Here is a 24,694-nt window from a genome sequence, read left to right as displayed (position 1 = left end):
GCAAGCATGACTGTGTTCAGGACGATCCCGTGCCGGAACTACGATTCCCGGCAGGCTTTGCGAATCATGCCTCACGTGACTCTAACACGAAGCCGGTTGCAGGGTTAAGAGGCGACCTAAGGATTTCTGCGTTGCCAATAATTCCTGATTGTGACCGTAGTAGACTTCTCCTGTGAACCTCATCGAGTGGGGCGGTAAGAGTGCACAAGCACCTTTGTTTCAATCGCCTCTAAAGGAGGAAGGCGAGATTTGCTGTTTTCCTCCTCTGCGCTCCTATGTTGGCAGAGACACGTTTCCTACGGTCTCATGCAGAGGAAACTCTGTGTGTTCCCCGCAGCCTTTGAACTCCTCTGTTGGAAGATACCTGTTGTTTACGGTCTCATGCAGAGGAGCCTTTATTTTGTTTCCTTCAACCCCTGAACTCCTTTGTTGGCAAAGACCCGTTACGTACGGTCTCATGCAGAGGAGCATTTATTTGTATTATTTCACACCGTATATCACTGGCAGATCTTGTCATTGAAAGCCGGGGTGCCCATTACGATGCTATATTGGATGGTTAATTGAACATTGTATGCTGGTGACATTGTGAATTCTATAACTCACTAGACGATTCTTCCTGGCTAAAGTCAAGAGGTTATTGTTCGTAGACCACAAACAAATCATCAACAGCTCTTTCTTTTGTTTTGTTGTTTTCTCCACACTATCGGAGAGAGCATTCGGAGAGGGTGTGTTGCCACTTTAGGCTAGTCGTATTGGCCTCACTTCAAGGCGCATTGGTAGGTGTAATAATGGGGACATAGGAAACGCAATCTCCAGTATGCTGTGATCTCTAAGTCATATTCCAATGCATGATTTCTTAGTTTTGTCTTACAAACCATAGTGTCCTGAGGTGAACCTGCCGCTGCCCTCTGCTCTCTTCTATATTCTAGGCTCAACCTTTTTCGCTTTTCAGGTGAGGGGTGGGAGACATTTACCACGGTATCATTTATTGCTTACTTCTCTAATACCTTATTCAGTCAAAGTTGTGCTTATACTGTGTTCTTGTATCCTTCTCAGATCTCCCTACCCGCAGTCCCTACCCTTTCCTTCCCCCACTCGATTACCCCAAAAGTCTGTGTTTTCCTAATGCCCGACTTGGGGTTGCCCAGAGGTGGGCCCCTTTAGAGCATCAACACAGTCCTAAGCATTCGGAACAGAGGAGCCTGACAAATCTAGAGCAAGCACAGAATCAACTTAAACAAGTGTATGACAAGGGGACAATTTTTTATTTTATTTTATTTTATTTTATTTCGGAGTTTTATATAGCGCTGGCCAGACCCGAAGGTATCTGAGCGCTTTACAGCATTTGTTGAATAACAATTTAGTAAGCAAAGGGTGGGAACAGTAAACACATTGTTTAACGATGGGTCGTGTATCAGTAAAAGGCCTTTTGCAAACAAATGCAGTCATCGTGGAGGAGGTAATATTGTGGGCAAGGGTAAGATGCTGTAGGAAGTTGGTATTATCGTAGTGCCTAGATCCTCAGTAGGTGGCGGATCTGCCTTTGTCTGACCATTGTCATTTTGTGAGAGCTCGAATAAGGAGGAGCACTTTGAGCTGGTTTTTGAATTCTTTGAAGGAAGGGTTTGTCCTCACATGAATAGGGATGGCATTCCAAATTCTGGGAGCATTTCCAGAGAAAAACCGAGATAAGGTCTTTTGTTTACGGGTTTTTGGGGGGATGAGTAGCAAGGTGTTGGTGCTCCTAAGATTTCTAGTCTGTCCTGCTTTGTTGAGTTTGGCGGCTAGATAGGTGGGTTTGCCAGTGTGTAGAGCTTTGTGGGTGAGACAGGCAGTTCTGAAGTTAGCACGAAAGTCAATTGGGAGCCAGTTGAGCACTTTGAGAGCAGGGGAGATGTGTTCATATTTCTTCACTCCCGTCACCATTCTGGCTGCTGCATTTAAGGTAGCTCTAAGAGGAGCAAGATGTAGCTTGGCCGTGCCTGTGAGGGTGGCGTTCCCGTAGTCTAATCTGGATAGCACAAGGGATTGCGTGACTTGCTTGAGGTCTTTTGGAGGGATGAAGGGTTTGATTTTTTTAAAAATAATTTTAAGTTGAAGAAGGCACGTGTTCTTGATGTGTTTGACCATGTCAAGGTTGGTGTCTAAAGTATTCCCAGTGACTTCACGAAATCAGCCGGGATGAGAGTGCAGTTGAGAGCATCAATAGACTTTAAGCATTCCGTGATTCGAGGGGTCTGCTCTTTGTTGGCTATGAGGAGGATTTCCGTTTTATCTTGGTTGAGTTTCAGATGGTTATGGGACAGCCATTGTTGGACTTCTATCAGGCTGACATTGAGTTTATGTATGTCTGCTATGGAGGAGGTTTCGAGGTAGATCTGGGTGTCGTTGGCATAGAGATTGGCTTTTTTGAGGATGATAGTCAGTGGCTCCATGTAAATGTTGAACAGTGTGGGTGAAAGAACTGAGCCTTGAGGCACACCTCTGGTTATGGGGTGCTGGTCGGACATGAAGTTTCGGATTTTTATTCTTTGGGAGCGGTTTTTCAGGAAGGAGGTGAACCATTGTAAGACCACCCCTTCTGCTCCCACCCTTTCTCGGAGTATGTTGATGAGTAGTTTGTGGTCGACCGTATCATAGGCCGCCGAAAGCTCTAGGAGTATAAGTAGACAACATCGGTCCGAGTCCAGAGATTTGTGGATGTCGTCAATGACATTCACAATGGCAGTCTCGGTGCTGCATCCTTTTTTTTTGGTAGGAATGGGAGATTGGAGACCGGTCTGAAATTGTTGAGGTCGTTTGGGTCAGCGTCTGTTTTTTTCAGTAATGGTGTTACCTGACCGATTTTGATGCATTCAGGAATGCTTCCTGTTTCCAGGGAACTATTTATGATCTCTGACCAGCGTGCCGCTAGAGAGATTTGAGATTTTTAGCCAGTTGCGTGGGGAGAGGGTCCTCAATGTGTGATGAAGGCTTGGACCCGGTGGTCAGTTCAATAATTTCAGTTTCAGTGACGGGTTTGAATGTTCTCCAGTTTTTTGTGGGATGTCTGAATGGGTTCATGACATCTTTGTCGAGTAGCGGGTCTTCGTTGGGAAGGCTGAGGTGATTAGGCCTGGCGGTAAATTCCGTTCCGCTCGCGGAATTTAAGGAATTTCGCGTTCCGCGTAGAATGCGAAATTGCCCAAAATTCTGCGTTCTGCGACTTTGCGAAATTGTTTGCTTGTTCGCGTTCTCAAAATGCATGTTCGGGAGATATTTCTCCCCGAGCACGCAAACAGCGATTGCGAACAGGAAAAAAGCATCGCAAACAAGCAATTCCACGTGTTTGCGGAGTTTCTGCGTGTTCGTGGAGATTTTTTACCGTTTAGCAGAGATTTGTGTAACGCAATTATGCCAATTACGCCCACCCAAGTGAGAGCTCAATCTCTGGCAAATTTGTTACATAGGTCTTTGGAGGTCGGAATTGTGGAAGATGATGGTTTGGATGTTTGTTGTCTGATGATGTTGAAGAGTTCTTTTGGTCGATTTTTAGCATTGTTGAGTGCACCACAGAAGAAGGTGGATTTTTCATTTATGATGTGCTTTTTATAACTTCTACATTACTTTTTGAGTTGTTCTAGGTGTGTATTACTATTCCAAAGTCTTTCTGCGGCTCTTAGTTGTCTTCTTTCCAGGTTTAGGTGGGTGTTGAACCACGATCTTGACGGGATGGTCTTGGTTCTTTTCCGTTTCAGGGGAGCTATTTGGTTTAGCATATCGGTCAGAGCTGCATTGTATTGTGAGGTGAGTTCTGTTGTGGACCAGTCACCTGTGGTGGAGGAGGGTAGTGTACTTAGCTTTTCTTCTAGTACCTCTAGGGGGGTCTGTCTCAGGTTTCTCGTCCAGTGGAAGTGCTAGTTTGTGCAGGCAGTCGATGTGACTTTTGATTGATATGAAAAATAATGAGATGGTGGTCTGACCAGGGAATAGTCTATGGTGATTGCATCTTCTTGAGCTATGATGGCATCGAGAATTGAGCCTTTGTTGTGTTTTTGTTCGGTGCAGTGTTGGGTCAACTTGTTATTGTGGAGAAGCTCATTTAAGGATTGTATCAGAGGGTTGTTTACCTCATTCCAGTGGAGGTTTAACCTCCTGGAATTATGTAGTTCGCGTCTGATAGTGAGCAGCGTGAGATCAGGTCTGCAAGGTGTTCACCAAATGCAGGAGTGTTGCCGGGTGGGTGTTAGAGGAGGTGACAGTGAAGCATTTTGTTGTCTGCGGTCTTGATAGTGGCGGTTAGGTATTCCACTGTATTGTATTTGAAGGAGTCCGTTTCTGTTATGGAGATGTTCTTTTTATGAATGATAGCGGTCCCCCCACCTCACTGGTTTTTTCTGTCCTTGTTTATGATTGATAACCCTGGCGGTACTAGCATATCGAGAAGAGAATTCACTGAAGGGGAACAGGTTCCCATCTCATTGCCGGCAACTGAGAATAAACTCCTGGCTAAATAGCTGGGACCTTATAAAATACTACAAAAGGTGACCCCAGTCACATATTGTGTGGCCATTCCTCGTAAACCTAAGGTGGGACAGCTATACCATGTCAACTTGTTGAAGAAGTGGGAGGATCCAGAACAAGTGACAGGAAAATTAAATGCAACAATCCGTTATATCGCCAACACCCATCCCTTGGATATCCCTGTACATCTGAGACAAGAGGCTGGGCAGGATTCCGTTAACATTGGCCTCGACTTACATGAAGAACAGAGGCAACAGCTCTATCACCTGTTAGGAAAATATCTCACACTATTTTTAGGGAAACAGGGAATAAACTCAGGCCATCATAACATTGGGATATATGTTGTTACCACGCGATGTATTACATTGCGGTACATTACAACGCGTCTTTTACAACGCAAGTCGTTACCACGACTTGCGCTGTAGGGGTGCTGGACTTAGGAATAGTTACATTTACTATTCCAACACCAGCCTACGTCCAGTAGGGAAGGTGTTGGATAGTAAATCTACTATTCCTTATCCTCAAGCGCCCTCCAGCTCAAGTCGTGGTTACGACTTGCGTTGTAAAAGACGAGTCGTAACTGCACTGCGGGGTAACATCCACGTTGTAAAGGATGTTCCCCATAACATTGTTACATTACGGGCACACCAGTAGGGAAGCTGAGACTGCATAGGATACCCACAGCTAAGAGGGTGGCAGTGGAGCAGGAAATAGAGGCTATGTTAAAAGGGGATATAATAGAACAATGTAATATGTGTATTTCTAAAGCACACTTTCACCCAAGGGTATTTTCGTGCTGAATAACAGACAGGAGTCTAAGGTTTTGGATTGACTTCCGGCAACTAAATTAAATATTGAAATAACCCCATGCCACGAGTTGATAAGTTTAATTGAAAAACTAGAGAATGTCATGATTATGTCCACAATAGACTTGACAAAAGTATACTGGCAAATTCCATTAGCCCGGGAGCACAAGAGAAAACTGCATTTTCTGTGGCTTCAGGACTCTACCAGTTCACAATCAAACCATTGGGACTCCACTGGGCCCCTGCCATTTTTTAAAGGCTAATGGATTCTTTATTGAAATCACACCAGCCTTATGCAGCCGCTCATTTAGACAATATTTTTGTCTTTATTCCTACATGGGAGGCCCATATTGCACATCTAGCTCTAGAAGCCCTCTACCAAGCCAACATGTCAGTTAATCCAAATAAATCCACCTTAGCTACCTACCATATTCACTACCTGGGATTTTTAATACCGACTGATATCGTTAGGCCCCATGTTGACAAGATAGGAGCTATACAAAAGGTACCCAGGGCCTACTACAAAGAGAGAGGTAGGATCTTTCCTGTGGTTGGTGAGCTACTACAGGAGGTTTATTCCACAATATTTGGAAATTCCTAGTCCTCTTATGGATCTACTGACCAAGAACCACCCTGCTAGACTCACCCTTTGGAATCATAGCCATCGTGACAGTTTTCGGCACCGGAAAGATATCTTGTGCAATGACCCTGTTTTGATCAGCCCTGTCCTCCAGACAGATGCTTCTGGACATAGGTTGGAGGCAGCTGACAGATCTCAAACTGAGAACTGATTGGCTGCCTCTACCTCAACCAGGAAGTGGTAGCAGCCATCTTAGGACTTTGTCTCACGTACTAAAAAGAAACAAAAAAGACACAAAGGGGCAGAGTTGGAATAACCTGACCCCATAGGCCTGGTGGTGTGGTCCCAGAAGGACCTCGCCTGGGGCCCATTTCTTTTAAAATGTTGCAGAGGATCCTGCATTTATTTTTTTAAGCTCTCCTGGTTGGGCCAGCTCCCGGGAGGAAGAGATGTTTATCTTTGGGGAAATGGGGGCATGCCTGGCCCTATTCCCCAGGCCAATTTCGGCACCGGGGACCCCAACCCACGAGGGGCCCTCATCCTCAGGGACTTTCTGCATTTATAAAGGGGCAGGGGGCAGCAGCACTGGCAGCGAAACTTGCATTTGCTCTTGCTTGGTGGGGGCATTTTCAAATCTCCTGCCAAGTGGGAGAAAACACTATAACTCGTGCCCTAAGGTAACTATTACTTGCGCACCTGCCACTCACAGTTTTGACATTGCAAATGTTGCAGTGATGTTATCAATGATGTCATAGAGCATGTCATTAGTGATGTCAAATGTGTGGTAATTAGAGTAAATAGCAGTGAATCAATGTGACGTAGGTGGAGCCCATCTCAGAGAGGGCATCTAGGCCTGCATCATTGGACATGTTTTTCTTCATAACTTTCTGAGGACTAAGAACTAGGATGCAGAGCTCCATGAAGTCCACCTACTCAATAATATTAATGCAGAAGGAGGATTTGCGTCCTCCTGCAAATGTGTATTAGGCTACGCAGCTGACTAGTACATCAGTTACAAAGCACAATGAAATTCAGGTTGCAGACCAGTTGGTGTGCCACATGGGCTTTGTGCAACATGTTCTAAGTCGTTGTCACCTCTGTTGAGGATACCTTAAAACATTTTCATTATCTTTACATTTTCCATGGATTTTAATGTAATGGTTTGAGCTCATACATTTTCCATGGAGTAATTTTTGTTACAACCTTGAAAATCCTCTCTCGTTTTCCTATTTCTTATGGTATTGGTTTTATTACAGTTCTTTTTACTTAAACGTACTTTGGAATTTTACTTTCTTTGTTTCTGTTCGGCAATATAACACCTCAATATCACTGCGAATTACTTACCGCTGTGGTTACCAAAGTGAACCGAAGAACGCTTAAAGGCCTATCACGATTGTGGTCGTAAAGATTATGAATCAGCTGGTAGGAATTGAAACCGGCGGTCATTCCGGCTAGCTTCTGACGGGCTCAAGGCCCCCGTCGGTCAGTCTGAACCAGCTCGTAATCTCAAAGAGCAGGCCTTTCTGCCATTGGGAATATGATACACAGCCAGAAAGCGTGTTTGGGGGGGCCCCCAGCAGAGCCCCCTTGTGTGTGAGGTCTCCGGTTGAAGTACCTACCATGAGGTGCAGGGATGAACAACACCTCCCATTTCCCTATGGGAGCATGTATTAAGGCCGGTTTATGACTGCAATGCATGCTCCCATAGGGAAATGTTGGAATACTACCGAACAGTGTTCGATCACATCCAAATCAGTTGGGGCGGGCCCATGCACAAGACTGTGTCGGGCAGAAGCAAATCCACCTGACATCGTAATTGGCCCCTTAGGACATGGTTCAGATCCTGTATTCCATTTTGCATAACTTAAGGTTGTCCTTATGACAAGCTACCAAATGTTTGTAAATTGGATACCGCAAGACTTACAGTTTAGGAAAAATACTTCAATCTTCTGTATCAAGTTTAGCTGCGAGATAACATATTTGGATACAAAAAACAGTATTGAAATTAGAATTTAATGCAATGCAGTAATTGTAATAGTGGAAAAAAGCCGCTTTTTGCAATTCCTTTTAACCATTTTTAATTTCTTATGACTGTATTTGAAAAAATATCACTCGTATAAATTGCTTGACGTGCCAACAGAAGATTTATCGTTATTCAGTACAGAAAAAATTAAGGCATAGGCACTATTTGTGAATGGTGATTTTTGTGGAGCTAATATAACAAGTCATCTGGGCAGGCCCTTGATAGCTGCAGGCGCCCGCAGCGTGGCGAAGGCGCGCCAAAGGCAAGCCCATCTGCGCCCGTCCGGCCGGGGCCACAACCTCTGCTTGTGCCCCTACAGCCACTAACGTGTATACCCCCAATACTTCCTGAGTCTTAGAGGAAAGGTCATTGGTGACTGCAATTGTCTTCACACTATGACTCCTACGGAAGACCAAACTAGCTGTCACCATTGCGCATTTAAGTTTTGTCCGTCTCCCGAAGGCCCGATCCAATCTAAAAGGAATTCCACTCTAAATATGCTGCTACTGAACTGCAGATCATTTCACAAACACGCAACCAAAATTACCATGCTAATAGAGGAGGAATGCCCTGACGTTTTCTTCCTGACAGAAACGTGGCTCAGCAATGAATCTGAACAAGTCCTCACGCAATCCCTTCCCCAGGGCTATCTCATACAGCGCCTGGATCGTAGGAATGGCAGAGAGGGTACATAGCAACTATCTTTAAAGACCAGTTTAAATGTCGCATAACCACAGACACGTTACCGGACTGAGAGAGCCTCTTCTCCATAGGTTTCTCACCCACCTTTACCTTGTCGGTACTGATAATATACCAACCTCCAGAGGCAGTTGGACATTTCCTCGCGGCCCTCCCAGAAACTGTTATGTTATGTTAAGTAAAACGTTCTTTTATAGCGCTCGAATCACCCGAGGGCATCTCGGTGCGTGACTAGAACTAATTCCTGCGATTAGAAGAGGACCGAATGAATTAGAAATGGAAGGCTTTTAACTGTTTCCTAAATGTGCCATAATTATCAATTTTACGAAGGGGATCTTGTAACTCATTCCAGTATCTTGGCGCTAGATATGAGAAAGCTTTTCCTCCCAAACGACGTAGTTTTATACGTGGTATTTGTAGGAGACCGCGCATACCAGACCTCAGGTTCCTATTAGGAACATATTTGATAAGTCTTTTTTGGAGGTATTTAGGACCTCTACCATTGAGTGCTGTGTATGTAAGGCAGCAGATCTTAAAAAATGATCTTTTCCTCACTGCTAGCCAGTGGAGTTCACGCAAAAGGGGCGCCGATGCAGAGCACGCTGGGCGATTCAGAACCATCCTGGCTGCAGTTTTCTGAATCACCTGCAGCCTATTTAACAAGGTCTCTCCTGCTCCTGCCAGTAAAGCGTTGCCATAATCCAATCGACTAATAATCATAGCTTGGATCAAGGTTTTGCGATGAGCGGCAGGCATGAAGGGGAGGATTTTTCGCAGCAAACGCATGCTATAGTAGCAAGAGCGGGTCGTGGTGGCGATATGGTCTTTCATTGATAGGGACTGATCTAATTTTATCCCAAGGTTTTTCACACAATGAGTGGGCACTGGGGCTGCTCCCAACTGAGCGGGCCACCAGTCATCAGACCAGCTTGCTGTGGCTTTGCCCATTAACATTAATTCAGTTTTACCAGGGTTCAGCTGGAGACAATTCCGTGTCATCCAGCTGGAGATCTCAAGTATGCCTTTGGAAAACCTTGCTTTCTCTGCAACTAAGTCTGTACCAAACGAGAACATGAGTTGAGTATCATCAGCAAACGAGATGATCTCAAAGCCCAGTTGTTCCGCTCTCCTAGCTAGTGGGGCCATATAAACATTAAATAGGGTAGAACTTAGTCAGGATCCCTGAGGGACACCTCTGTCTAAATTAATTGCATCGGACCTGTGTTGGCCAAGTATGATTGTTTGTGTCCTATCGGACAGAAAATTTCACAACCATTTTAGGGCTGTTCCTTGGATGCCACAGGACTCCAGTCTCTCCTCTAGCATTTAATGAGAGATGGTATTGAATGCCGTGGAGAGATCTAGTAGTATCAGGATTGCCGACCACCCTAATCTATTTGTTGCCTAAGTGAGTCCATGACTGATAAAATGGCTGTCTCCGTACTAAAGCCCTGTCGGAATCCAGATTGTGATGGATCTAATAGTTCGTTTCGCTCCAGATAGTGACTCAATTGTTTGTTGATCATGCATTCCAGCATCCTGTCCAATAGTGGTAGGAGGGAAATCGGACTGTAGTTACCCAATTCTCGTGGGTCGGCCGTAGGTTTCTTCAGAACCGGCAGTACAAGTGCTTCCTTCCACATTCTTGGGATTTCCCCCAATTGTACAGATGAATTAAAGAGTTATTGAATGGCTGGCGCACAGCTGTTGGCTAAAAGGGCCATCATTTTGGGGGGGCACGGATCAGAGGGGGAGCCTGATTCAGCAGAGAGAAGTGCTTTTGCAACTTCTTTGAGGGTGATTGGGTCAAAGCAATCTAAGGTACTACCTGTCCGTTTTTCGAGCTTCAAGTGTTTACTGGGATACTCAGCAACCTGTGCAGTATTGGATGGAAAGTTGGCATAGATTCTGATGCTCTTATCTCGAAAATAGCTGGCTAGCTGGTTACAGAAATCTTGAGTTTCTAAGGGGGATTGTCTGCATGCGAGAGGCGACACAAATTCCATTACTATGTTGAAGAGGGTTTTAGGGGCATTGGCGGCGTCCTCAATTCGATTAAAAATAAATTTACGTTGTGCTCGTCTTAACCCCTTCGATGCTCATGACGATCTCAGCTCGTCATGGCATATACCTCTAGGGTTCTCATGACGAGCTGAGCTCGTCATGACCACACCCATTAACATTATGGCCCAGCACAGCAGATGAAAATCTGCAGCATCCATGTGGTTACATTTAGATGGTAGGTGGACAGGGTTTGTTTATACTGCGTTGTGTCTAGTTTTGTTTTACTGATGCGCCAGATTTTCTCCAACCTTTTCCATTTGGACTTATCTGTCCTAAGCTCGGTGATGTACCATGGGGCTGATGGACGATTTTGCAATTGAACCAAATTTTTCTTGGGAATCACTGCATCCAAGGCAGAAACAAATGCCTTATTGAAACCCTCCAACGTTATGTCCTTTCCCATCCCCATTCTCCCCATTTCAGATTGAAATGCCTCCTCAAAGGCTTCAGCTGATAGAATACGCCAGGGCCTCAGCATACTCTGTTTCTTGCCCGATTTTACAGTCGAGGACCTGTTGCCAACTTAGCTAGCTCCCCTTCCAACTTCTCGGTGTTAGGCGATCTCAACCTGCACTTAGACAATCCTTTGGTCTCAACAGCATCCGAGGCGATTGGGAATTTGTCTGTGCTTCAGTTAAATCAGATGGTATCTGGACCAACTCACATCAAGGGGCACCTTCTTGATCCCATTTTTAATAACTGTGAGGAACTCTCAGCAGGAACACCTTCTCGGCTACCTTGGTCTGACCATTTCATGATCCCTCTATCATTGAACATCACCGGTGCCATCCCCTCCTCTAACGCACCATTGAGCAAAGAATGCAACTTGGCTAAGCTTTCCATAGAACAATGGGAAATAGCACTAGATGCCACTAGGCCAGCAAGCAATATAAATCCAATCTCGGCCAATAATAATGTTAATACCTGAATCGAAAGCTCATTAGAGGATGTCCTTCCTAAAAGAGTCACCCACAAAATTGGTAGGCCTAGGCTTACTCCATGGTACCACCCGAAGTTACGGGAATTAAAACGAATTTGTAAAAGGCTGGAGAGAAAGTGGAGAAAGGACTAGGCAAATACAATACATTAAAGTACAAGGAGGCAATTAAAACCTATCAAGCTGAAATTAAAGCTGCACAAGTATCATTTTATGAGGAAAAAATCAACTTAGCATCTAACTCCCCCAAGGAAATGTTCTAAATTGTCAAAACCCTGTTAAAACTACCCCCGCAACAAACAGCCATGGACGGTGCCCTCGCCCGTTTTAACAACATGGCTGCGTTTTTCCAACAGAAAATAAAAAATATTTACGTTTTCTTCCCTCATACTCTCAGTTACAAAACCTAAGTGCCCACCACCGTCCCAGCCTCTCATACTCAAGCAGCCCTGGAGGAAATCCCCCTATTGGACCCTATAACATTAGAAGCCATTATGGCTCATGTAAAATCAGGTTCCCCCAGGGACACCGCACCTCCTCATGCACTGACTCTGGTTTCAAAAAGAATCCTTCCGGTAATCCTTGATTCGGTCAATGCCTCCATCACCACGGTTGTGCTCCCCCCAGCTTGCAAATGCGGAATGGTGAAGGCACTTCTAAAAAAGCCCAATCTTGATCAAGACTATTTGGGGAACTATTGTCCTATCTCTCTCCTCCCTATGATTAGCAAGATCCTGGAGAGGCACGTCAATACCACACACCTCCCCCCCCAGCGGCTCCAGTCAAACCCCCAAGCCGCAAAGCAGGCTTCCTTCACCTCTTCGTGCACCACCGCCCATGCCTACTCATGTCACCAGCCATTCGCCTCCCCCAGCCCTGTCCCTCAATTCCCCTCGCCCCACGGCCACCTCCACTTCCTCCCTACCTCACAGAACTCTGCCCCCCTCCCTCCCTTCCATCTCCCAATCCCCTGGACACCCACCCTTCCTCCCTACCTCCAAGAACACTAGCGTGCTCCATTCCACTCAGCGAAGATAACCACCTCTCCCAAAGGGGCTGCAACCCTCCTCCCTCTCGTTTCCTTGACCACATGATCTTGAAACCTGAACCTGATCCCCCAACCCCTGCTATCCCCCAATCATTATCTCACCCCAAACACGTTCCCCCTCTCTAGCCCTCGCTCATCTGAACCCCAATCCTGACTAAGTACCTCCCTCCCCAACTATCCCTCCAAACAGCATCTCGCCCCATTACCCCTCTCCCTCCCCAGTCCTCTACAAACCGGAATCGGTCCCTCCTACCTCTTCTCTCCCCCCCACGAAGGCACTGCCCCTTCGCCCCTCTCACTTAAGGCCCAGCTCCCCCTCCCTAGAGAAACTCCAGCTACCCCCCCATCTTGTCTCACCTCCCCATCTCCAGCAACCTCCCATTAGGAATGACGCCCCCCCCCCCCGATCAGACCCCTGTCCCCCCAGGCTCTCGACCTCCTCTTACTGAACCCCGGACTGAACCGCAAGTTGACGGTCATAGAAGAACCTCTTCCTCTCCCTCCCCTCAGGAAGTGAGCTCCCGAGTCGCTTCCTATTAACCCCCTCCCAACCATCCTGCACAAACTCTACTCCCGCACCCCTCACCCCTTTCTTCGATCCAAGTCATCACTGGTATGAGAAGAGACCCGCCTCACCGAAAAACCGCCAGACCCCCAGCCCATCTCGCATCCCTACCTAGAGCGATTTTGGTCCAACGGAACCCGGATGCAGACCCCCCCCATCAACTGCATGCTCATCAACAGCAGATCAGCCGTCAAACATGCAACTGAATTAGCCAAAACTATTCTCTCCCATGACCTAGATGTAGCCTTCATCACTGAAACATGGCTGAACACCCTATCCACTCCCATCTTGGACACGCTGGTGCCTCCCGGCTTCTCACTTTTCCACAAAGACAGGCCCATACGCAAAGGAGGCGGAACAGCAATTATCCACAGAAGTGACCTCTCCGTTACTGAATCCCCCTCCCCCTCTACAACTCCTTTGAATGCCTCTCGGTCAACATCAATTCGCCCCACCACAGCCCACTCCAATGCCTTCTCCTTTACCACCCTCCAGGCAACGCTACTGTATTTGGCGAACAGCTGTCGGATCTGATCACTCAAACCGCTCTCAACAGTGACGTCAGAATAATTCTGGGCGACCTCAACCTAAGATGGAATGCAATCAAGAATCCGCTCATCCAATCTCTCACCTCCCTTCTACAAGACCACAATATGATCCAACACAGCTCAGAAGAAACACACCATAGAGGAGCGATCCTAGATGCAATCATTGCGGACAAAAAGACAATTTCAATTGACCACATCATCCCTGTGGACTGGTCCGACCACCACGCCATCCTCTTTCATATCAACCACAAGGCTCTTTTCCTCCCACCCACCCAAACCTCCCCCAAGTGGGTCAGAAACTTATCGAAAGTCCCCCCTGACAAGCTACAAGATGCTCTCAGCTCACTCCTCCCGAGCTCGACGGAGCTACTCTCAACCACGGATCTCACCTCGCTCTATCACTCCAACCTAGAGTGCGTCCTGGACCAGCTGGCACCTAGAAAACAAAAAAAAACAGAAGCATTCCCTCCAGGTCTTGGTTCTCCACTGACATCAATGATGAGCGCAGACTCCTAAGAGCCATGGAAAGATCCTGGAGGAACAACCCAACTGCGACGACTTTGCTAACTTCTTCAACGAAAAAATTGCCTCAATTGACCGATCTTGCAGCAATCTTTCCGTCCTCTCAGAGTTGCGCCCTACTGCTTCTACCCACTCAAGAACAACAACTGCAGCCACTCGCTGGTCTTCCTTCCAACCCATCCAAACCGAAGTGATAAGCGATCTCATTACCATCGCTAATCCCTCGTCTTACTCCCTTGATCAGCTGCCCTCGAGACTGACGAAAGACCTGAAACTTACTCTAGCCCCTATCTGGGCCAAGATCGTCAACAGCTCTTTGAGCGATGGCTCCATCCCTGACTGCCTTAAACTAGGTCAAGTCACGCCACTCCTAAAAAAAACTGGCCTCGACCCTACGGTCTTGAACAACTTCAGACCAGTGTCAAACCTGCCGCTCTTATCGAACATTTTGGAAAAATGTGTGCTATCTCAGCTAACCCATCACCTAGAGATCTTGAATCTTCTTGACCCACACCAATCAGGGTTCAGAAAGGGCTGCAGCACAAAAACCGCAATCCTCAATGTGATGGATGACCTACACACGTCTCTCGACTCCAACCAATGTAGCCTCCTTATCCTCTTAGACCTATCGGCAGCATTCGACATAGAGGATCACAACCTACTACTCAATGTCCTACAGAAGAGAGCAGGTTTGGAAAAAACTGTTCTCAAATGGTTCGCCTCCTTTCTCAACAACCGCACACAAATTATCAAAATTAAAAGCTACAAATCGGACCCCCTCCCCTTCACTAGAAGTCCCACAGGGGTCAGTACTCTCTCCACAACTTTTCAACATCTACATGGAGCCCCTCGCTACAATTCTAAGGAACCCCAACATCCCCTTTCACCTCTATGCAGACGACACACAACTCTACCTGGAAACCACTTCGATCGCAGACATCCACAGACTAAATGACACACTCACAGAGGTCCAACACTGGCTCTCATCCAACCATCTCAAACTTAATGAAGAAAAGACAGAAGTGTCCCTCATCTCAAACAAAAGTGAAAATCCCCAAATACTCGAATGGCTCAAAGCCTTAAACGCCCTCAATGTTCCTCTTGTTCCTACAACCTCCGTCAAATCACTGGGGATCACTCTGGGCCCAAAACTGGACATGAAAGAACACATCTCTAAAACTGCCAAAAGTGCTTTCCTTAACCTGAAACTTCTCTACAAACTTAAACCCTTCCTCCCCCTGAAAGACCTAAAACAGGCCACTCAGGCACTGGTACTCTCCAGGATTGACTATGGCATTGCTACTCTGACTGGAACAGCCAAATCTCATCTAGGTCCTTTGACTGCTGCCCTTAATGCAGCAGCTAGAATGGTCACGGGAACTAAGAAATATGAGCACATCACCCCGGCTCTCAAGGACCTGAAATGGCTTCCTATTAACCTACGAGCCAATTTCGGCACAGCCTGCCTCACACACAAAGCCCTGCATACAGGTAAACTGGAATATCTGGCCAATAAACTCAAGAGAGCAGGTCAGTCCAGGACCCTCAGAAGCTCCAACACGCTACTACTCATACCTCTGAAATCACAGAAACGTAAAAGATCTAACAGGTCCTTTGTGGGAAATGCTCCTAAGATATGGAACTCCATCCCCTCCCACATCAGGATGACCGCCTCCTTCCTAAAATTCAAGATACTACTCAAAGCCTTCCTTCTTGAGCGGGCTGGACCGTAACGAGAACCACCGTATGACTTTGATAGTTCACTATCTCTTTGGTCCTAGCGAGAACCTGATGACTCTCCCTTGATCTCCGCCATGTCGCCCTCTTGCTGACACTGTATAGACTTTTACTTGCTACCATGTTTTCCCATAGTCTCCCTACCCTGCTTCGACCTACCTGGTATGTTGATGCTTATTTGTATCCGTTGTGAAGCGCACTGATACCTTCGGGTCTAGCTAGCGCTATACAAAACTTAAATAAATAAATACCACTCTTGTAGAGTTTCTTGAATCCAGCAATCTACTTGACTCATCTCAGACAGGCTTCCATTCCCATCATGGGACCGAGACCGCCCTTCTAGCAGTAACAGAGGAATCCAGGAGGATTTTGGATCAAGGTGGTACGACACCCATCATCCTCCTGGACCTCAGTGCTGCATTCAACACTGTCAACTATGATACACTGATCCTTAGGCTTAGGGACCTGGGCATGACAGGTGGTTTCATCACATGGATCTAGTCTTTCCTAGAAGACCATTCCTTTCAGGTCTTTGAAGGCTATGTTATCTCGTATGTCCCTCAGTTGTGGTGTGCCTCAGGGATCATCCCTGAGCCTAATGCTGTTTAACATTTACATGCGTCCATTGGCAGAGATAGTTTGTCCATTTGGTATAAAAATTGTAACCTACGTCGATGACACACAGCTTGTGGTGGCTTTACACCACGCAGAAAAGTCATTGGGTCGCCTTGGAAAATGTCTAGAGGAGGTAGCCAAATGGATGGCGCTATCCTGCTTAAAACTTAATGGGGACAAGACAGAGCTTATGCTTCTCGGCAACTCGCCCGTTTTTAATCCTGACCTGCTCTGGCCCAACTGTCTTGGCCCCGCTCCAGAACCCAAAAACCAGTTTAAAAGCCTGGGCATCTGGTTGGACCGTTCTCTCAGCTTTGAGTTTCAGGCGACTAAACTGTCAGCCACCTGCTATGGCCTAGGATGCTTCGCAAGAAACTTCTGCTCCTCCCATTCCAGGCAAGAAGAGCTATGATTCAGGCTCTTATACTCTCTCGTCTGGATGATGGTAATGCCCTCTATTTAGGTGCCCCTCAACTCACAATCTCCAAGCTCCAGATTCTCCAAAACTGCTCACCTCATCTGCTTCTCCAAATCCCTCATCAACAATCCGCTAAACCTGCATTAAGAAGCCTTCACTGGCTACCTGTCAGGGAGAGAATCCAGTTCAAGGCCATGTGCATTACACACAAGGTTTTCTGGGGGAAGAGGCCAACAATCAGTCGTTCCATGATTACCCATACCAGCCCAGCATAATTCTCTGTTCCGCATCCCTCTCTCTCGCCACACTACTGAAAATAAAGAGAGCTAGATGTGGCGGACGCTCTTTTTCTTAAAACTCTGCCAAACTATGGAACGCACTCCCCCTTACATATGTAAGGAATCCAACCTGCTGCCCTTCCGGAAAATCCTCAAAAACGTGGTTCTTCCATAATCCCACCTAATCATGGTCTCTCTCTGTACGCGTCCATCCCCAGTGCTGCAATGCCTTAGAGTAGCCATCGTGCTATATCAATGCTGTTTCATTCATTCATCCATCCATCCATTCATTCATTCATTCATTCTTTCATTCATTTCATTCATTCATAACTCAATTCACTTATGCCCATTTCATATATTATTGCATCGATTGTAAGGCAGTTCCTAACTGATAAATATACTTTCCAAAGAGTACCTTCCAATTTATCATTTATATAACTAGTTTGAACTAAGTAATTTTGAGACCATATAGGCATAATGCTGGAGATTTTGACACATTTTATCACCTCATTGTAATTTGTAACGAAAAATCGCATTAAACCAAAACGAGTCACAGTTGCTTTTTTATTTTGGTACTTAATATGGCAAGAGAAAGCCAAAGGAGTTTGGAAAGTTACTCCCAAAATAAGCGCATGAAATGACTACTTCTGTCATTATTTGAGAAACCACTCATTTCCGTACAAGCTTAACAATGACCCTTGAAAAAATTAACATTTTGGTTTTCTTTAGATTTATTGCTAATTTATTTGATGTATTATTCATTTGTAGCCAGTAACTTTCACTTCAGACCTATTGAGGTCTCATATAGTAAACAATATATATGATTAGTGGCAACAGACAACCACGTAACATTGGAGGGAAACAGCTGTAGTTAACTGTAGCCTTACTGACGTCTGCCACATACAGGGAAAACAAGAGGAGCAAGAATAAATACTTGTTTAAGACTGTTATCAGTGGCACATTTCTTAGTGAATTACAAACTAGGACCTGACAAAACTCTGATCCAAACATTAGAATGTAATGCGATAATGAATTTTAAATCTAAAGTTTGAGACTCGTAGTTTGCACCAAAGTAGAATGCAGTCTACTTCATCAAATGCACTGGAGGGGTCAATACAAGAAGCACACATTGTTCTCCTCATACTGCATCCCACCATTAGTTTTAAAGTCAGTCCATTATCCGTGATACAATATTTAATGCCAGTGCATTATCTGTGGTACTACATTTTCCCAAAAGCTACCTTCGTGTATCAGTATCAACTGCTTTTCTTAGACCCATGCTTCAAGATGTTGTAACAAGCATAGTGAATAATTTCCCTCCAAAGTGCAGCAGTGCTATTGGTCTATAACTACCAGTGTACCTTTGTTAGGTCTCATCTACACAGCGCGTGCACTCCACGCCACTCTTCTTCTCTACTCCTCTCTCCTGTTTACCACTCTCCTCTATGCCAATCTGCTGTGCAGTACAACATGGCTAAATGACATTGGCAAAGCCAACAGCTCTCACATAGGAGCGAACTATTGGTTTTGCCATTGCTTGTTGAGTAAATTAGAATTTGAAACATCAACAGAATCCTTCAACACAGGTTGAGTACTAAGGTTATTGGCATACAATGTAGGAAAATTGGTTTACCATTGTGAATCATAGATGGGTACACCTTTCTTACTAGATCCAGTAAATTATGTCACAAGTTGCTAAAATGTATGTGCATTATTATTGGCTTCAGCCCAATGTAGGGAATGCCAATTACTCAGAATCATAGTTTGCCTACCCAGGAACTTTTTTGTTTACATTTGTGCCTTTTTGATTTCCCATTAATGTGATTCTTACACACCTGGGCTTTTCACTTTGTTGCGATTTAGATGTAATGGAATTAATATTTTTTTTTGTTCATGAATTCATGCCACATATAGTCAAGCAAGATAAACTTCAATGTTATCATTCATAATAACAAAGTTACCTTTATGAATAATGATTTCACACAAGTTGACACAAAGTCATAATCGTATGCCAACTGTATATTTAATAGCCTGTGATCACTTAGAATGGTATCCAGCAATTTCATGTTTAGTACATAGTCCAGGAAATCGCAATTCAAGAGTACATAATCTATAATAGTAATCTAGCCTCCTGAAAACTGAATAGGAAAGCCCACCGGTTCCCAGCGCATTCTACCATTTAATATTGCCGTGTTCACGACAGCAACCTGGTCTATTAGGTAATTACAGATTGTATCTGAGAAATTATCTAATGTTTGAGGTCACTGTTTTCATAAATATTTGTACTGACCTGAGTGTTAATGGTTCTCTGGAAGTCGAAAAAATGACAAAGTACCATCTCTGAAAACTTCTGAGAAAGTTCCTCCTTGCCAGCTCTGCAGCCGGAGTACATCAAAGCAGGCTTGTAACCCCAGGGCTCTCTCCAGCCAGGTTTCCTGCTGGCTCCAGGTGTCAGTGGTCAGCTGGGTCTTCTTGAGATCAGGAATTCTACTGCTTTTGTGTTCCTGAAGCAGGAAAACTGGAGGCCAACAACTTGACACCTTAGAGAGCACTGCCTGCCCCTTGGTGCCCTCAGGAGTTAGGAGCTCCTGAGTACTTGTGTGAGTTCTCTCCTTCTTCAGATGGGATCTTCTCAGGGTTAGAAATTTCTGCGCTGGGACGCTTTCGGGCAGCCATGCGCTTTATAAATCAAATTTCATTTCATTCAAATGTTCTGAGGAGGTGATGGTTACCTGTGCACTTGACAGTTATTGAGGAAACTCTATTTTCTCGCAGCTCGACTTTTGGCCTTACTGTAACGTTACCCAGGAGCCCCCTCACAAGATGGTAAAACTCAGCTGCCATAAGCAGACTTGCCTTCAGCTCCTAAGTACTCCCCTGTGCAGATGAGATCACATTCCAACTGGCAGGCCCAGGACTAGTTTCTTTCCTACTGTGAGTTGAGCTAGGCTGTTTGCTAGGGTACTGGGAATGAATAAAATAATCTTTCCTTGGTTTCTCCAAATCTAAATAGGTAGTGCTAAAGCTATCCTTAGGTCTGTCAGCTGTTCTTGTAGTACGGGATAGTTTTTTCCTGCTAGGTGGTCAGTAGTTAGCACCCAGTGGTCCTTGCTGGGCTAAAAGGCAGGCTATTGTCCTCTCAGTCAAAAAGGTTATCTCTCCTAGTCATGGGTGTTTTCTCCAACTCTTGAGATACGATGAGAGGCTAAACGGGTTTTAGACCAGTACTACCTCAGGCAGACGAAAGCATATTTTTATGAAGTTACCTTTCTGCCTTATTTATCAAAAATCAGAATTCACCATGAAATCTGATTTAGAAACCCTTCAGGAAATAACGTTGACATTTATTTCTAGCCTTTTCCTAAGCGGAGACAGGGATTTTAGATTTTAATCCCATCTATGGGCCTGATTACGATGCTGTAGGAAACGGCTCCAACTCTCGGTCAGAGCCGTTTCTACTGCCTTGTATTTGGCCGTTCAGATTCCTTTCCGACCAACCCATTTTAATGGGGTCGGTCGGAAAGGAATCCGAACTGCATTTCCGAATGGCCTCCCATGGGCTCAGAGAGCCCACTTGCCATTTGGAAAGCCTCCAGTAATCCCTCAGGCGGCTCTGAAACAGAAAGGCTGTGGGAATCCATGTTTGGGGGCCCCCAGTAGGGCCCGATGGGTGCAAGAACTCCGGATGACGGATCCCTGCACCCAGTGGCAGGCACCTTGAGGTGCCTTCCACGGGATGCGGGGATCAACTGCACCTCAGCTCTTTACAATGAGAGCATGCATTCCGGTGGGAATGCATGCTCCCATTGTAAAGGATAGGAATGCAACCATACAGCGTTCGGTTGCATCCTAATTGCTGGGTTGCGACCGATCACAGAAGGTCGTTTGGTCCCAGTTCCCAAACGTTATTGGACGGACTCAGGTCCATCCGACATCGTAATGGGATCTAAGCTTGCTTTGGAACAGTCTACAAGATCTATACAGTGCAATTGCTTTGGGATTTTATTTCACTATGTGGGCACACTGACCCCAATATGAAGTGTTTTCTATTTGTATATATTAGTACCTTGCCCTGTGGGCTTATAAGGCATATTTCAGGGGAGACTTAGAATGCCAAAATACTTTTTTCTTACATGGCAAAGGAATTTTTTCAGCAATGTGTCACTGCAGTGCATTTAAGCTGCAGCCCAGCTACAGCACAGTAGTGCTCCTGGTAGACATATAGGGGCATATTAGCAAGAACCTCGTTAAAATTATCACCATTTTAGCGGCAGGAAACTTCCGTTAAAACGGCGATAATGGGCCTGCTAATATGCGTTATGAATTCCAATGGAAGCCCAGGTTAGATGTCCTGCACATCTAACCTGGGCTTCTATTGGAATTCTATAAAGCATATTAGCAAGCCCCTTATCGCCATTTTAGCGGCAGTTTCCTGCTGCTAAAACGGCGATAATTTTAATGAGGTTCTTGCTAATATGCCCCATAGTTCTGTCATATATGTGTGGTGTAAATGAGCACTGCAGTCCAAATATGTGTTTATCTTTTCCTGCCATAGGTGCACTTTAGGCACCATTAACAATTCCAAAGTTAAATAGACCAGAAAGGTGGTTCTAATATGCGGTACATGTTTTAGAGGGGAAGCACGGGCACTTTAGTAGCTGTAGTGAAGTATATAGAGTCCCAAAGCTAGCAAAAAAAGGGGCTAGAAAAAGGTGAAAAAGGCAGAAGGGTTGATTTGCTGTACTTCCTAACTGGGAAGTACCCCTCTTCTGGCTCCAGTCCAGCTAACTAACCCCGGGGACCCACCACATGAAATCTCAACTGTACTGATTCGCCATTTTTAGTAGTCCATCACTAAAAATGCAGTTCTATATTAGCCACCATGCCCATCTGTGGAATGAATAGGATTTGTTCACCTGTCACCTTGAGAGTGGTGGCTGTGTCATAATCCGTAGTATGGAACAGGTTTGATGTAAGTTTGTACAATGCAGCGATTCTCATGGTTTTAGACAAAATACCATAGCCTTACAAAAGGATCTCAACTTGGTGCTGTAGAAGTACTTAAGCTGCATTGCTATTATTACACATCCTAAACAAGAATAAACTCAAAGACTCTGGGTGTCAAATTCCTTTATTCAGCAAGTATACTTGTGAGCCTCGATCAAAGCTTCCAGAGATGAATTTAGGGATTACTTTTGGCAGGATAACCCCAACATAAACCTTCTGAACACAGTTTGGTGTCATACTGGCATACAGAAATCACATCCACTCTGGCTATATCAACATCTACATTTACTCTGGGAAGAAGTAGTCAGATTAGGATGACACTGGCCTCAATATGTCATTCTTCAGTTTGGGCTCTTCGGGGTACCCATATCCCTGTACTTTCCCATAGGGAAAACATAATTGGTTCATAGGAAAGTGTAGGACACTCTCATTGGGTGGGCAGTGCGGGGCTTGTGGCTCTGCAGAGAGGAGGTTATCTTTCTCTTCACTCCCTCAAGTAATCTATGCTAGAATTCAGCTGCAAAACTTCCTCAATTGGGATTGTATCTTCAAAGGGTGCCTTCCACACCAGCAGGACAGATGCCAAGGTACACCAAGACTTCGCTAATAAATGGTCCACTTCCCAAAGCAATCATCGCGGTTAGTGGGCCTATGTAGCAGCCTATCCTGCCTGCTCTCCTATTGCTTTCCCTCTGGAGTACAGAGCACCATGACAGCAATGAGGGTATGACCTCTGCTTCCTTTGAAGGGAACGTGGTAGCTAGACTCCCCTGGGGAATTCCCACTAGGAGCTTGGGATGAGACTACTGCCCACAGGTAAATCTCGTGGATTTTCCTTTGGCCCTACCCATCATAGAGCAACAAATTCTAGGGAGCACCTCTCCCAGGGTACACCCCTGTGTGTACAGACACAAGCTTCCTAAGAGGTGTGTACACAACCTAGTACTCCTCAGCTGTTGCTGCTATGAACATTGTGGGCAAGACAGACTCCAGGTGTGCCTAACCATCCCAATGGCCATCACACACCTACTATATGCGCTCTATCTATCAGGCGCAGTCCACAAACTAAATGTGCATGCAATCCCACCTAAGAGAAACATGGAGTCATTCTGCGCCCATTAGGCAATGCTAGCACAGCTATCCAAAGGAAGCAACAGCAGGATGCACAAAAACTGCAGTGAACATTGTGATGGTGCTATTCAGTGTCGGTGCACTAGTCATTGCATTCACTATTTCACAAAAAAGGCAATTCAATAGAATGCAGCACGAAGCACTCTACTACGTGTATGTTTGTCACTCAAACTCGCACTGGATAACAAAATTGATTATTGTCTTGATATGCACATGGTCATGGTGGTCCGGGTAAAGTGGTGGATTTCATAATACAAGCACAGAGTGGTGGGCAGATTCTTTTTATGTGCTATTTTTAGAGTAGAGATACATCACACAACCTCTCGTTCTCTCCGACCTTCACTTTCACTTATCTTCATCAGTCTATCTTATCTTCTCCATCCTTGCCTCCTTTAGAGTCATGCTTGCAGGGGCTATTCTAAAAATGATTAGCCACTAATTATTAAAGTTTGGAAACCAAAGCAAACGTAACCTAAATTAAATGGAAAAAAATGGAAATCCGTGAACTACTTGCAACAATGTTAACTCGATCCTTCACACGCCACGTGCCAACTCGATGAGGAGGACTTTTTCGAGGATGAATCTTTTCTTTATGAGGAAAGGACAGTCTATGTTGGCCTCAGAGAGAAGACTCGTGCAGTGCAAGGGTGTTGGAAAACCCTTACGATCAGAACCTGACCTTCTACTTGTATACATAAGCTGCATTCCGCTCTCTATTGAAAATGGTGCATATCTAGGACAGTGAACGGGCATGCTGATCACACTGGACTCAACCATGAATGCTGCTACATCAGTGTTACCCAGGGCTTTAAGTGGGCCGGGTCCTGCTGGTGCTCAGCAGCACAGTTCTAAAAAGCAGCTCCCCATTTTTGCACTCACCCTCAGCATGAAAAAAAAATCTTAACTCTCCAGCAGTGCCACCCTGATTCACTGCCCTCAAGGTAACTTCTAAGAGACTCATTATAGAAGTATTTTTAATTATATGTCATGTTATGTTACAATACATTTATATTGCGCACAGATACTCAAGAGTGTCCCGCCGCGGCTAGTGAACGTATCAGCAGAGGGTCATAGATTAGGTGGCTTGATTAAAAAGTAAAGTCTTCAACTGTTTTCTTGAATAGCCTAATATCCTGAATATTTCGCAGCTCCAGAGGGAGGGAGTTCCAGGCCTCCGCTGCTTTAACAGAGAGAGAGCTGCCCCCCCAAAGCG

This window comes from Lissotriton helveticus, chromosome 1_1 (genome assembly GCF_964261635.1).
Source record: "Lissotriton helveticus chromosome 1_1, aLisHel1.1, whole genome shotgun sequence".
Taxonomy (NCBI): Eukaryota; Metazoa; Chordata; class Amphibia; order Caudata; family Salamandridae; genus Lissotriton; species Lissotriton helveticus.
The sequence above is the reverse complement of the archived record's forward strand: the minus strand, read 5'-3'. Positions refer to the sequence as shown.